A 14,605-nucleotide genomic window follows, 5' to 3' on the forward strand; every position below is an offset into this window, starting at 1 on the left:
AAGAGGATATAAGATGAACATCGACAAAAGCAATATGAGGATAATGGAATGCAGTCGAATTAAGTTACGTGATGCTGAGGGAATTAGATTAGGATATCAGACACTTATAGTGGTACATGAGTTTTGCTGTTTGGGAAGCAAAATAACTGATGACAGTCGAGGTAGGGAAGATAGAAAATGTAGACTGGGTATGGCAAGGTAATAGTTTCTGAAAAAGAGAAATTTGTTAGCATCGAATAGAGATTTAACTGTCAGGAAGTCTTTTCTGAAAGTATGTGTATGGAGTGTAGCCACGTATGCAAGTGAAACATGGACGATAACTAGTCTAGACAAGAAGGGAATAGAAGTTTTCGAAATGTGGTGCTACAGAAGAATGGTGAAGATTAGATGGTACGATCACATAACTAATGAGGAGGTACTGAATAGAAGTGGGGAGAAGAGGAATTTGTGGCACAACTTGATTAGAAGTAGGGATCGGTTGGTAGGACATGTTTTGAGGCATCAAGGGATAACCAATGTAGTACTGGAGGGCAGCGCGGAGGGTAATAATCGTAGATGGAGACCAAGAGATGAATATACTAAGCAGATTCAGAAGGATGAAGGGTGCGGTAGTTGCTTGGAGATGAAGAAGTTTGTAAAAGATAGAGTCGCATGGAGAGATGCATCAAACCAGTCTCTGGTCTGAAGACCACAACAACAACATGATGCGTGACAGTGACACCTAACACACTAGTACCATACATTGATGAGCCAAAACACTGATACCAACTTCTTAATAGCTTGTTTCGCCGTCTTTGGAACTGCTTCTGTGTATCAGGAATCCGAAAGTTTTCTGTTAGGTGTGTGGAGGTATGTGGCGTTAGGTATCTACGGACAGGCCATGAAGTTCGCTGAAATAACGGCCCACTTAAAATGAGATTTTCACTCTGCAGCGGAGTGTGCGCTGATATGAAACTTTCTGGCAGATTAAAACCGTGTGTCGGACCGAGATTCGAACTCGGGACCTTTGCCATTCGCCAGCAAGTGCTCTACCATCTCAGCTACCCAAGCACGACTTACGCTCCGTCCTCACAGCTTTACTTCTGCCAGTTCGAGTCTCGGTCCAGCACACAGCTTTAATCTGCCAGAAAGTTTCTTAACGGCCCACTTTTCCACACGCGCTGTTGGCGTCCGATAGCGATCCACATCGTTTCCACAAGATTCACATCAGGTAAATCTAGTAGCCGAAACGTCAGCGTGAATTCACCACAACGCTCTTCAAACCAGTGTTGCACGTTTCTGACTCCGAGACACGGCAAATTGGTTCGCAGCAGCCAGCGTATCTTCGATTACTACCACAGGTCCCCTGTAAGCGCAGGAGCGTAACACTGCTCCCAGTAGCCTACATCCGCGACGCGTTGCACGTTTCGAGCTGCCGTTCACCTCGATGACGGCGTTTGTGGAGACAACCAGCAACCTAGTGTACCAAATATGTGATTCACTGACCGACTATCGAATCCCGATGGTTTCGTGCCCACTGCAATCGCAATTGACGATGTCATTGTGCTAACATGGAACACGTAGGTGTGGTCTGCTTCGGAGATCCAAATTCAGCTATGTACAACGTACTCCGAAACACTTGTGCGTGTTCCAGCATTGTGCTCTTTCGGTAGAGATGCCACAGATCACCATTTATCTTACTTTACCGGAGAGACGAGCCTCCGAACCCATGTTCTGTGAAGACTCGTGGACGTTCAACCATTTAAATTTGGCGGCTAGTGGTAGTTTCAGTATCCACCTACCTCTTTCCGCAGTTTTTCACGGCGGTAGCACTTGAACGTTCTACCAGCTTCACCGTTTTCGACATTCTTGTTTACAGGCTCTGCATAATAATAATCTGCCCTTTGTCAGAGTCGCTTATCTCAATGGATTTATCCATTTTCAGTCCATACGTATGGTGTAATGATATAATCTTCTTCCAGGGGCAATCTGAATACATTTTTTGAAGCTTAACTTTGAACGTCTTGTTCATGGCTACGTCTAGCTCCTGTAGTTTTGAATTTATTCATCCAGGTATTATGGCAAGGTGTGTCTTTTGTGCACTAAGTTCACTTTTTAGTTCAGCAGTTTGATGTTCCTTAAAGGCATCTAAAACTGACATGTCTCTCAGCGAGCAGTGCTCCAGGTTTGCGATTCCAAACAGTGGACAGCCAGTTGAAAATTACTTCAGCTGTCAACCAGCCCTTTTCTTCGTAGCGAGTCATTAAGCCCTTAGGGAAGTTATATTTGGGTATAGTTTTTCTTTTCAGATTGCCATAAGTATACGCCTTTCCGCCATCTGCTGTAACAGGTAACATACCGTTGTTCTATATTATTCATTCTCGGTTCATCTTATCGGGATACCTTTAACTTCCTTCATTTCTAATGGCCTACTGATCGGCTTATAAAAAATACTGGCGTTCCGTCAGCATTTCCAGTCTGATAAAAAGGATATAAATGACACTTTCGCAACCGGATGCCTTAGCGCTGGAAGTTAACCAGTTTTCTCCTCGAAATCTGCTGGTATTCTCTGAGCTAGTATAGTACTTCGAAGGGGGGGGGGTAAGGCCATTTCTTCGCATAAACAGATGTAACGAAAGGAATTCTCCTTGGTCACTTAAGATTCCTGTGATTTAAAAGGCCTTCAGTTGAATTACTTCTTCTGAGATAGGCATCTCATCTTTTCTCTTACCTGTCACAAAGGAAAGAACCTGAAACTTCAAGTTCCGGTTATTTGCCACATTTTGGTCCGCTGAATAATTTTCTGGTTGAAACTGTCTTCCTCCACTTTCCTTCTGAAGCAAACCAGTCGCACATTAGGTATGTCCAGTTCACTCTTTCTTCTGGCCTCTGTTCGTTGTAGTTTTGGCATGACGCACAAATGTAAGTTTCAACCTTGCATCATAACCTTGCCGAATTCCTTGGACTGGTGATTCTTTTTGCTAAATGGTCGTTCATATTGACATAAATCAGACTTCCTTACCGGTATCCAACTAAAACTGGATCATAAGTATAAGCCAACGAAACGAGATTGTTAGCCCTACACAATGCTGACACCAATCATGTTTGATTCCATGAAAATATTGTGCCCCAGGACTGTGATGTAATACAGGAAAGAAAGAAGATATGCACAAATCATGATGTGATCTGTCCCTTTTATTGAATTGCAGATCTATATTTCAATGGGCAGTGCAGTTATCTGCAGTGCGTTATTATAAGTAGTCATGTAGACTGAACGTAACTATAACGACAAACTCCAATGTAACTCCAAGACTGTTTATAATGCTCTGATGATAGCTACACTGTCAGCAGATATATGGATCTAGAATGCAATTGCTGCATATTAAAGTGCCTTGCCACCAGTTTACATCCAGTGAATGCACCTAGAGCTTTCTAGGACGAAATTTGGATAAAAAGTACTGCTTATTTTCGGGCGAAAACGGTATGCACCACTTCGAAAATATACATCACTTCACTTCCATGACTTACAACAGTGATGGGGAGCCATATGACTGCCTGGTACCACTTCTATATAGTGTACAGCGACCCAAAACGACCGGTGGGCTTTTTGAAGTTGGTGACTAATATTTCATCCAGTAAGCTTACTTGCAGAGTCCATACGGTTGAATGTGAAGGAGAAATAAAGAAGGTATGCAAACAGGAACAGTCGTCAGACAGTAAAATACGCGTGGGCAGGAGTGGTTGCCGAAGAGTGGCGACCGCCCTAAGCGCGCTGCTGGAGGACTACCTCTCCACGGCTGAGCGGCTTAAATGGCGTCATTAAGGAGCGGCAGACGCGCCGCGCCCAGCCCGGCTTGCAGTTCCCCGAGGATCTGGGCTGTTAAAGTAGCTGCACAAGGGCCAATAAGCGGACGGAAGCCGTTTCCTAGTTATTTTACACTGTTATAAGCTCTTTTTAAATCTCTCTCCATTTTCAGGGAGAGAATCTGAAAGAAGTCTGAGGGAATGTTTCGTTTTAATATTGCCAAAACATAAAAACAAGCTTCAGCCGGATTTCCTTCTCCATCCACTTGAATAAGAGCAAAGCTTTGCACTACACGTGTTTATGCTCTGTACAAGAGGAGACATCATGAATCGAGGAGAGATGGCCACTACGTGAAACGCCTATATCTCGACGTTACTTTGTCGGTCGATGAAGACAGAAACCTTCAGTCGTCAATCGCATGATCTTTGAGGAGGGACAAAAGGGTTATTCAACTATATGCCAATTAATTAATTTACCACTTAGGTGCATTTACAAACGTCCAGTCGTGTTAACGTGACCACCTGTCAAAAGACTGAATACCCCACTTTTGCAGGGCAGACGTGAAGGAAGAGTCAGTGAGGTTCTGGAAGGTACCGAAAGTGATATGGAGTCGTACCGACTCCAGTGCCGTGTCTAGATAACCCAGGGAATGCCACGAGAACATTTCTCAGACCATAACACTCCCTCCTCCGGCCTGCACCCTCCCGACGATTGTTGCAGGGCCGTACACGCCAACGGCCATCTGCCCGATGGAGCGTAAAATCTGATTCATCTGGACGTCAAGGTGCAGTAATGGCGCCTAAATTTCAGCCTTCGTCACCGATGAGCAGTCAGCATGGGAGCATCAACCAGGCGCCTGCTGCAGAGGCCCGTACGCAGGAACGTTCGCTGAACGGTTGTTGATGAGGCACTGTTCGTAGCCCCTTGGTTGATCCGGGCGGTCTGTTGCTCAAGAGTTGTACGTCTATTCGTCCGTACACGTTTTCGCAGCTGTCTCTCACCCCTGCCCTCTACAGTGCGTGGTGCACCACATTTCCCTCGGCGCCAGTTTTGGATGGCGCCATTTTGCCACGCTTGCTACACTTCAACCGGAGCTGCATGTGAACATTCACAATCTTAGCCATGTCAGAAATGCTTCCCACAGTTGTCCGAAAGCCAATGATCATGCCCTTTCGTACGTCAGATAAATTGCTCCACTTCCGCATTACGACAGCAGTGTTTCCCGCGTTCCCCCTCCATGTCTTATATGTCCTCCACTGCTACCGGTCACCATATTCATGTGATTGGACCGTGTTTGACGGCAGTCAGTAGAAAACAAGATAGAAGGAGAAAAAGTAAGTGAACTGTTTATTGTTTCAAAAGTAATCGCTCTAGCTGTTAATACACTTACTCCACCGTGAGACATCCACTCAGTGTCTTTATTGAAAAATATTTGCAGTTGCCTGCGAGAACCAGAATGAACCCACTCGTGCACCTCTTCGTCCAAGGAAAATCGACGCCCATGAGTGTCTTTCTTTCGGGCTCCAAAAATATGGGAATCGTATGTAGAGCTTGTGTTTACGTTTTCCAGTGAAGCTTCTGCAGCGTGCTTAACACAACAGGTACGTCTCTACAATTAACACACAGCGGTACGTAAACCTTTGCCAAAAAATTAAGCCCGCCATCAAGTCCAAACACTCAGGAGTGTTGACGGTTAACGTCCGCGCATATGTTGTCATGGTTTTTTCAAGTACGCTGAAGGAGTTTCGCAGAGAAGGCCTTACATACCTTCTGTAGTGTACCGATCTCTCCCAATGCGATTTTCTTATTTTCGGAGCCCTGAAGGAAGACATTCATGGTGGTCGATTTGCTTAGAAGAGCAGTACGCCTGGCTACAGTCATGGTTCCGCAGACAATGTCAAGCATTTTTCCATGAAATCATTGGCCGTCTCCTCTAAATGGTTCAAATGGCTCTGAGCACTATGGGACTCAACTGCTGTAGTCATAAGTCCCCTAGAACTTAGAACTACTTAAACCTAACTAACCTAAGGACAGCACACAACACCCAGCCATCACGAGGCAGAGAAAATCCCTGACCCCGCCGGGAATCGAACCCGGGAACCCGGGCGTGGGAAGCGAGAACGCTACCGCACGACCACGAGACGTCTCCTCTCACAGTGGTAAAAATACAGGGTGATTCAAAAAGAATACCACAACTTTAGGAATTTAAAACTCTGCAACGACAAAAGGCAGAGCTAAGCACTATCTGTCGGCGAATTAAGGGAGCTATAAAGTTTCATTTAGTTGTACATTTGTTCGCTTGAGGCGCTGTTGACTAGGCGTCAGCGTCAGTTGATGCTAAGATGGCGACCGCTCAACAGAAAGCTTTTTGTGTTATTGAGTACGGCAGAAGTGAATCGACGACAGTTGTTCAGCGTGCGTTTCGAACGAAGTATGGTGTTAAACCTCCTGATAGGTGGTGTATTAAACGTTGGTATAAACAGTTTACAGAGAATGGGTGTTTGTGCAAAGGGAAAAGTTCTGGACGGCCGAGAACGAGTGATGAAAATGTAGCACGCATCCCAGCAAGCATTTGTTCGCAGCCCTCAGCTCGCACAAGAAGCACAACAATTCATATTTCAGCAGGATGGAGCGCCACCACATTGGCACTTATCTGTCCATAACTACCTGAACGTCAACTACCCGAGGCGATGGATCGGCCGCCAGGCAGCCCGTGACAGAGCACTGCATCACTGGCCTCCAAGAAGCCCTGATCTTACCCCCTGCGATTTTTTCTTATGGGGGTATGTTAAGGATATGGTGTTTCGGCCACCTCTCCCAGCCACCATTGATGATTTGAAACGAGAAATAACAGCAGCTATCCAAACTGTTACGCCTGATATGCTACAGAGAGTGTGGAACGAGTTGGAGTATCGGGTTGATATTGCTCGTGTGTCTGGAGGGGGCCATATTGAACATCTCTGAACTTGTTTTTGAGTGAAAACAAAACCTTTTTAAATACTCTTTGTAATGATGTATAACAGAAGGTTATATTATGTTTCTTTCATTAAATACACATTTTTAAAGTTGTGGTATTCTTTTTGAATCACCCTGTATATTAACAGTTGTGACCATTAGTTTTGAAATAATAAGCAGTTTGCTTATATGTATTCCAACTGTCTCGTTTTCATTCGACTGCTCCTTATACACGTACAACAGAAAGAGGTACACCATCTTCAGCAATGGACAGTAGATACTTTGTGTAACACTGCTCTTGTGGATCATCTCTGGATGATCGCATAATGGTGCCGGTTCCTGTAAGTTGCTACAGCAACATTATGTCATCATCAGGTTCTAGTATGTTGGTGCGGCCACCATTCGGAAACCAGTTGCGTTACCAAAATTCGGGATGCCACTTCAACGTCTTGCCAAAGGGACATTTCTAATTTTTTACACAATAAGTAGCCGGACACTTCACTACATTAACGGGATCTGCAATGTGTACCACGGGTGGACGGGTCCGACCTCGACTTGTTTCAATCCTGTCTGCAGCAGAACGAGACGCTCGCCTTGCACTCCACCCCGCACATAGGAATGTCACACGGAAGTTAAGCCGCTCTCACACGCCCAGTATTACTGTGAATGTGTCAGCATAATGACCGTCTGAGGGTGGATATTACCTTACGTCAACACTGGAAATACAAATGGACAGTATTGATGCCGACCAAAATACTCTCAATATTGCCAATGCGTATTTGGCGTGTGAGGGCAAGTATTATTGGATTTTAAAATTCGTCATTCTGTTGTTCGTATTTTTCCAGATTGACTTCTGTCTAACGTAGCCCATACGTGCTAGCTTTTAATCTTTTAAAATTAACAGAGAAATGATGGCTTCATTTATTGTTACCGAAAAATCCAGTGCCTAGATGATCAGTGACCAAAACTAGTTTTGGACAAATATTTAAAAAATGCTTGCTGACCATGTTTGTGATTATTAACATACAAAATTCCAAACATTCAAATGGCCTGATTCTGACAAAATATCGCAAAATTCCTTTAGCGTAATTGTTTGTCTATTGAGATATCCTGTCTCATTCCTGTATTTTGTATTTCTGTTCTGCCTCGTACTGACATTAGTAAAGAATTCTTGTCCGCTGTGGACGTATTAAGAACAATGCAACTGTTTAAAGTGAAGGTAATTTATAATGAAATAGCTGCAGCCAGTTGCTTTCTAAAGGCGTTTGATTTTATGTTATGACGTATCAAGAAGCTTGGCATTCCGTCTTCAGACATTTACCTTTATTTACGCATCTTGAACATCCTTTCTTTGCTAAAAACATTGCAGAATTCTGCAACGGATATTCTTAAGACTGCTATTTTAAAACATCGTTAGTAAAGAAACAAAGTTCTCGAAGCGTAAATGAGTGTGAACCCCTGAAGAAGGGGTGAATATAAAAGGAATGTACGCTCAAAAATGTTTTGAAGCGTAAGTTGTTGGACTGTCAGGAAATGGGTGTCATTCATATCAGTGCGTCGCTCCATAAATATTCACTTTACAGTCGTTATAGTTTTGACTTCGTGTACTGGAGCGCTTCCGTTATGTTACGTGACAAGGTGGCCCATGAGCTTAGGTACGCATGTGAATCACATCCATGCCTCGTCAAAGGCTGCCTATCCCCGCTGTGTACAAATTTTATTGCATGTTTCTGTAACAGTGTTTATTTATGTTAATTATCAATCTACGGTACAATACATTTATAGTTATGTTACAGTTTTTGCCTTGTTATTCATGTTAGTATAGTTAGAATACTCTCCCTACTCTAATCGCCCCATACCCTCGGCAGGATATTCCGTCCAACTTCCGTCAGTGGCGTCCGCGTGCTTAGCAGAGAATCCACAGCGCTGTCTATTGGTCGCGGGCTATCCCGTGTCCAACATCTCCGTTATCGTGGTATCACCTCTACGTCATCAACACGCCGTACAGCGGCGGTCAACTTTCGTCGCGTTTTGAGAATTACCCATATGATGATCAGTCACAGCTCCCTACCCTGCCTCGAACGTTTGCAGCGCTTTGTCTACCTGAATGCCTATGTAGCATCCAGAGTGGTTCATATTGCGCAGATTCTACCGCTGCTGATTACGATAGGACGTTGTATTCAAGCGGACTTCAGATATTTTCTGACGGCTGGATCCAAAGTTCGCTGCGACGCCCTCACTCGACCCACGAGTGTAGGGGGGTTAGGTCTTACAAACATCCGCTATCGTGCGGCTGCAGTTTACATGGCGCACCATTTACTTGCCGCTCTTGTACCAATATCCGTCTATCTTCCGGCCTCGGTTGGTATCATCAGGTCTGCGTTTGCACACATCGCAGCCTTCACTGTGGAACTCAGATGTGCTGTCGCCGATCTCCCACAAATGCGCCTGCCGCAGGCGAAGGATTTCCACATCCTTTTCCTGCGTTGTGTCGCCTGTAGCGCCTAGGAGGCAAATTACCTTTGTTGCGGCGGACTGTGATTTGGCGGTACATTCATCACAGTTTCTTTCAGACGCATATAAGATCGACTTGGTAACATGTGACCTGCTGGAAGTATGAAAGCAATCAGCGGCTCCATGTCGCAGGGCTGGCGGACACTTCCCTCCACGCCGTCTGTCGCAGTGTCGGCGATGTTCTTCACAGACTCAACTGTGTAGCCGTTGTGAATGTCTGGTTGTTGTGGCGACAAATGGTCGCGTGTTCTCTACGAGTGCCGCTGCATGTTATTGACTCCGACTGTATCAAGTGGTTTGAAGCGTCGGTCGGTTCTTCGGGACTTTGGCATATTTTTGTAGAGGGCTCATCACTCGCGACTTCTTGTTTGGTGATTCTAGCAGTTTGCAAATGTGGAGGTTGCGCGCAGATCTCATTATCGCGCGTATTTTGCCAATTACCTTAACAGCGTTTTTACCACGTCTCCACTATGTCTGCTTGTTCCCTTCGTGGCAGCTGCCTGCCCGATTCGGAATGAAACATGACACGCTTACATCTTGGACTCGGCCCACCTCCTATCCTGTATCAAGTTGCGAGATTTCTAGGGTTCCGGAAGGGTAGACTAGTTTTAATTTGTTTTTCTCTGTATAACGCAGCATGTCATTCTCAATGGAGAGAAGTCTTCCGAAGTAAGTGTGATTTCAGGTGTGCCGCAGGGGAGTGTCGTAGGATCATTGCTATTCACAATACACCGAGTGATCAAAAAGTCAGTATAAATTTGAAAACTGAATAAACCACGGAATGATGTGGATAGAGAGGTAAAAATTTACACACATGCTTGGAATAACATGGTGTTTTGTTAGAACAAAAAAAAAACAAAGTATTGCTACACGCGTGAAAGATCTCTTGCGCGCGTCGTTTGGTGATGATCGTGTGCTCAGCCGCCACTTTCGTCATGCTTGGCCTCCCAGGTCCCCAGACCTCAGTCCGTGCGATTATTGGCTTTGGGGTTACCTGAAGTCGCAAGTGTATCGTGATTGACTGACATCTCTAGGGATGCTGAAAGACAACATCTGACGCCAATGCCTCACCATAACTGCGGACATGCTTTACAGTGCTGTTCAAGGCAATATTCCTCGACTACAGCTATTGTGGAGGAATGATGGTGGACATATTGAGCATTTCCTGTAACGAACATAATATTTGCTTTGTCTTACTTTGTTATGCTAATAATTGCTATTCTGATCAGATGGAGCGCCATCTGTCGGACATTTTTTGAACTTTTCTATTTTCTTTTTTTCTAATAAAACCCCAAGTCATTCCAAGCAAGTGAGTCAATTTGTACCTCTCTATCTACATTATTCCGTGATATATTCAGTTTTCAAATTTATACTAACTTTTTGATCACTCGGTATATAAATGACCCTGTGGATAACATCGGAAGTTCACTGAGGCTTTTTGCGAATTATGCTGTAGTATATCGAGAGGTTTGTAACAATGGAAAATTGTACTGAAATGCAGGAGGATCTGCAACGAATTGACGCATGGTGCAGGGAATGGCAATTGCATCTTGATGTAGACAAGTGTAATGTGCTGCTAATACATAGAAAGAAAGATCCTTTATCATTTAGCTACGATATAGCACGTCAGCAACTGGAAGCAGTTAATTCCGTAAATTATCTGGGAGTAGGCATTAGGAGTGATTTAAAATGGAATGACCATATAAAATTAATCGTCGGTAAAGCAGATGCCAGACTGAGATTCATTGGAAGAATCCCAAGGAAATGCAGTTCAAAAACAAAGGAAGTAGGTTACAGTACACTTGTTCGCCCACGGATTGAATACTGCTCACCGGTGTGGGATCCGTACCATATAGGGTTGATAGAAGAGATAGAGAAGATCCAACGGAGAGCAGCACGCTTCCTTACAGGATCATTTAGCAGTCGCGAAAGCGTTACAGAGATGATAGATAAACTCCAGTGGAAAACTCTGCAAGAGAGATTCTCAGTAGCTCGGTGCGGGCTTTTGTTGAACTTTCGAGAACATACCTTCACCGAGGAGTGAAGCAGTATATTGCTCCCTCCTACGTATATCTCCCGAAGAGACCATGAGGATAAAATCAGAGAGATTAGGCATACCGACAATCTTTCTTTCCACGAACAATACGAGACTGGAATTGAACCTATAGAGGTACTCAAAGTACCCTCCGCCACACACTGTCAGGTCGCTTGCTGAGTACGGATGTAGATATAGATGTAGAAGAGATTTACCACGTGACCCTCCAGAAAATCTCTAGTGTTATTTTCGTTCGTCTGCTTGTAGAACGTGAATTGAGGCACATGTAAAACACATAGAGTTGATTTTAATATCAGTTTAGGTATGGTGAAGTTCCTTAACCACTACAGTATTTATGAAGGTGACATAAAGCAAACGTGCAAGTATTCCGTTAAGAAGCAAGAACGGTGGTTTACCGACTATACAAACTCTACCGGGCAGAGACAGAAGCAGACAGTGTCTCAGTCACAGAAGAGAGAGTATAAAGAATGGTCATTCGGATGCAATCCATGCCCCTAAATTAGTGCACATACACGGAAGTTTGTTATTCTGAAACCACGTAAACAGCTAGGTCTGAAGCCAAAGGCAAAATGATACGTATTGTTAATTTTATTAGTAGTGAATTTTAGCTGCTGGGCTGGTAAACAATCGTTTGATATACTGTTAAAGTTAGAGATATATTATGAGCATTAGTAAGAAAGAAAGCCTCAGGAAAGTAACAGGCGGTTACCACTAACTGACTGATAGCACAAAATGAGAAAAATTAGTTTCCCGATTTTCTTCCTCTAAACGACAAAAGCCCAATAAATTGTAAAAGTACTGTACATAAATGAAGGAAAAGTACGTCAACTACTGTAGCTACTTTTTGGACAGACGTTCTCATGTTCCCTTAAAAAATTAAATACGACTTGTTTATCATTTGGGCATTTTCATTACTACAGTGTACAGTGCCTCTTATTCGATTCAGAGGAAACTAATCGGCGCACAAAATTGTTTTCTTTCGTCTCTTATATCACGGCTCGATGATGAATTGTTTATTTTTTCGGTACTGGTTGTAATTACTGTGGTATTTAATTTCGAAGTACTCTGCAGCATAGAATTTGAGGTGTTTGCAGTGAAAAATGACGTCACAGGAAACTTTACGTTCGGTTGCTGTACTCTAAATGTAGCTAACATACCGAAATTGTTTTTAAAGTTGAAAGGAAAGCCACATCTCTCTACAGCATGGAGAAATAGAATTAAAATTGTTTTGCTTGAGTGCGCTGCCTGACAGCGCCAAGTGCAAATATGTTAGAGGTCAGTTGTGTACAGATTGTGCAAGTAGACGGGCGTTTGTCAAATTAATGATTGCGATTTGTTTTTGCACTTACTGCTGGAAGAAAATGATGATGAAGAAGAAGACGTTCCAACCAACAGTTAGATAATGGAAAAGCTGAAACACGTCTCATACTTGTAATTAAGACAAAACCTGATAAAAGTTTAACATTCGTCGTTTTTGAAAGGAATATGAGTTGTAGGAGGTCCATGATTACGGAATTTGTTGCTAGCGCACTCGAGCAGATATAATTTCGATGGACTGCTCACGCGCTGCCTGCGATATGTAAGCTATAAGAGAATCTCAGACCAGAGAGCAGTGTTGACTGCGACTGCAGTAGTAGTAGCCAGCAGTCGTGTGTGTGGAGTTGGCTCGGCCGGTCGTTGGGAGCGATGGCAGAGCCAGAGCGTTGTAGTATAAGGTAAAAGCAGCCTTGCGCATATGTACTATTGTTATGTCAAGCCCCATGTAAATGTTTTTAAAAAATCTCATAATAATAATCTTTCTTATAAAAAAATTAACTTTTGATAATCATTCATCTCAATTTAAAGAATTTACTAATTTCTCCAATCAATGGTCATCCCGATTATTGTAAAGAAAAATCAGTTGTTTCTTTTTATACATGACAAATCTATCGGCCAGCGTTGCACTGGGCTGTGCCAGAAAATTTGTTATAGGATCAGATATATATATGCGTTATCCGGCGACCTTATCTTTTAGGGCCATGATGCAGCACTGCTGACGTCCAAAATTCACCAGTTTAAATTCACAGTCAATTATTCAAAGGTTTTAAGTGAGCCACAATTCTATTGAGAGATTAGTCACATTTTTATTATTGGTAGGTTACGGAATTTATCTGTTGGTAGGTTACGCTGAATGTGAATGCTATAATTATATTTTTTTATTGTTGGGAGGTTGTTATAAATATTTTTTATCTGTGGAGAGGTTACACTAAATGTAAATGCCATATACATATTTTTATTGTGGAGAGGTTACTCTAAATGTGAATGTTATAAATAATTATTTTAACTGTGTGGAGGTTACACTTGGCGACAACCGGCCAGGATCGTATTTTTGTGAATTTCTGAGAAGTAGTCAGTTATATATCTGCTCTTATTTACTTAATGTTAAATGTAGTTTGCATCTGGCTCAACGCATGTACTAATTTGTCACTCTTTCTTTCACAGATCATCGGCAATTTATTTCTCTTTGTTGTTATAGTATTTGTTCCATTTTACTTTGTCTTTGATTTTTTGCCTACCTTTGGGTTGTGAAAATGCCGCGAAAACTGCTAACAGTACATCGCGATCCGTAATGAGTGAAAAAGCCGACTTAAATAATTTGACTGATAATACTAGCGACACTGAGTGTCATAATGATGATCTTCCAATTACAGATAATCAGTGCGTGCCGACCACCAGTAATGATTTTAATCCAAATGATGAACAAACAAATTCAGTTAAGCCGACACTAAATTTAACGATAATTGATGACACGGCACGTTCCGCTACAATGAACTCTGCCCAGTATGACACACCTGATTTGCAAAATCTACACAATGAACAGATAATGGTTTCTCACGAAAATGAACAATATACTCAAAATATGTCAGATTTATTTGATTTCGATGCGGTGACCAACAGTGCACATATAATTGCAAAACCTTTTTGTGAATCAGACAATGACCAAATGGTTACACAAAACGTGACACATGCAGATACATCATCACACAGCACAGAAAAAAGAGTCGGTAATTTTGGCCCTGGATCAAGTTATGGCACTATTGCTACAAATTAATGAATCGAAGAAACAACTTAATGAAAATCTTAAACAGTCGAATGAAAAACACGACAACAATTTCAAACAACTTAATGAAAGTTTCAAACAGTCGAATGAAAAGCATGACAGGTCGATCAAACAAATTAATAAAAAACTTGACACCTCTATTGAACAGCTTACTGAACAGATTACAGCCGTTGCCGAGCAATGTAATGAAACTAAA

This window comes from Schistocerca nitens, chromosome 1 (assembly GCF_023898315.1).
Source record: "Schistocerca nitens isolate TAMUIC-IGC-003100 chromosome 1, iqSchNite1.1, whole genome shotgun sequence".
NCBI classification, from domain to species: Eukaryota; Metazoa; Arthropoda; class Insecta; order Orthoptera; family Acrididae; genus Schistocerca; species Schistocerca nitens.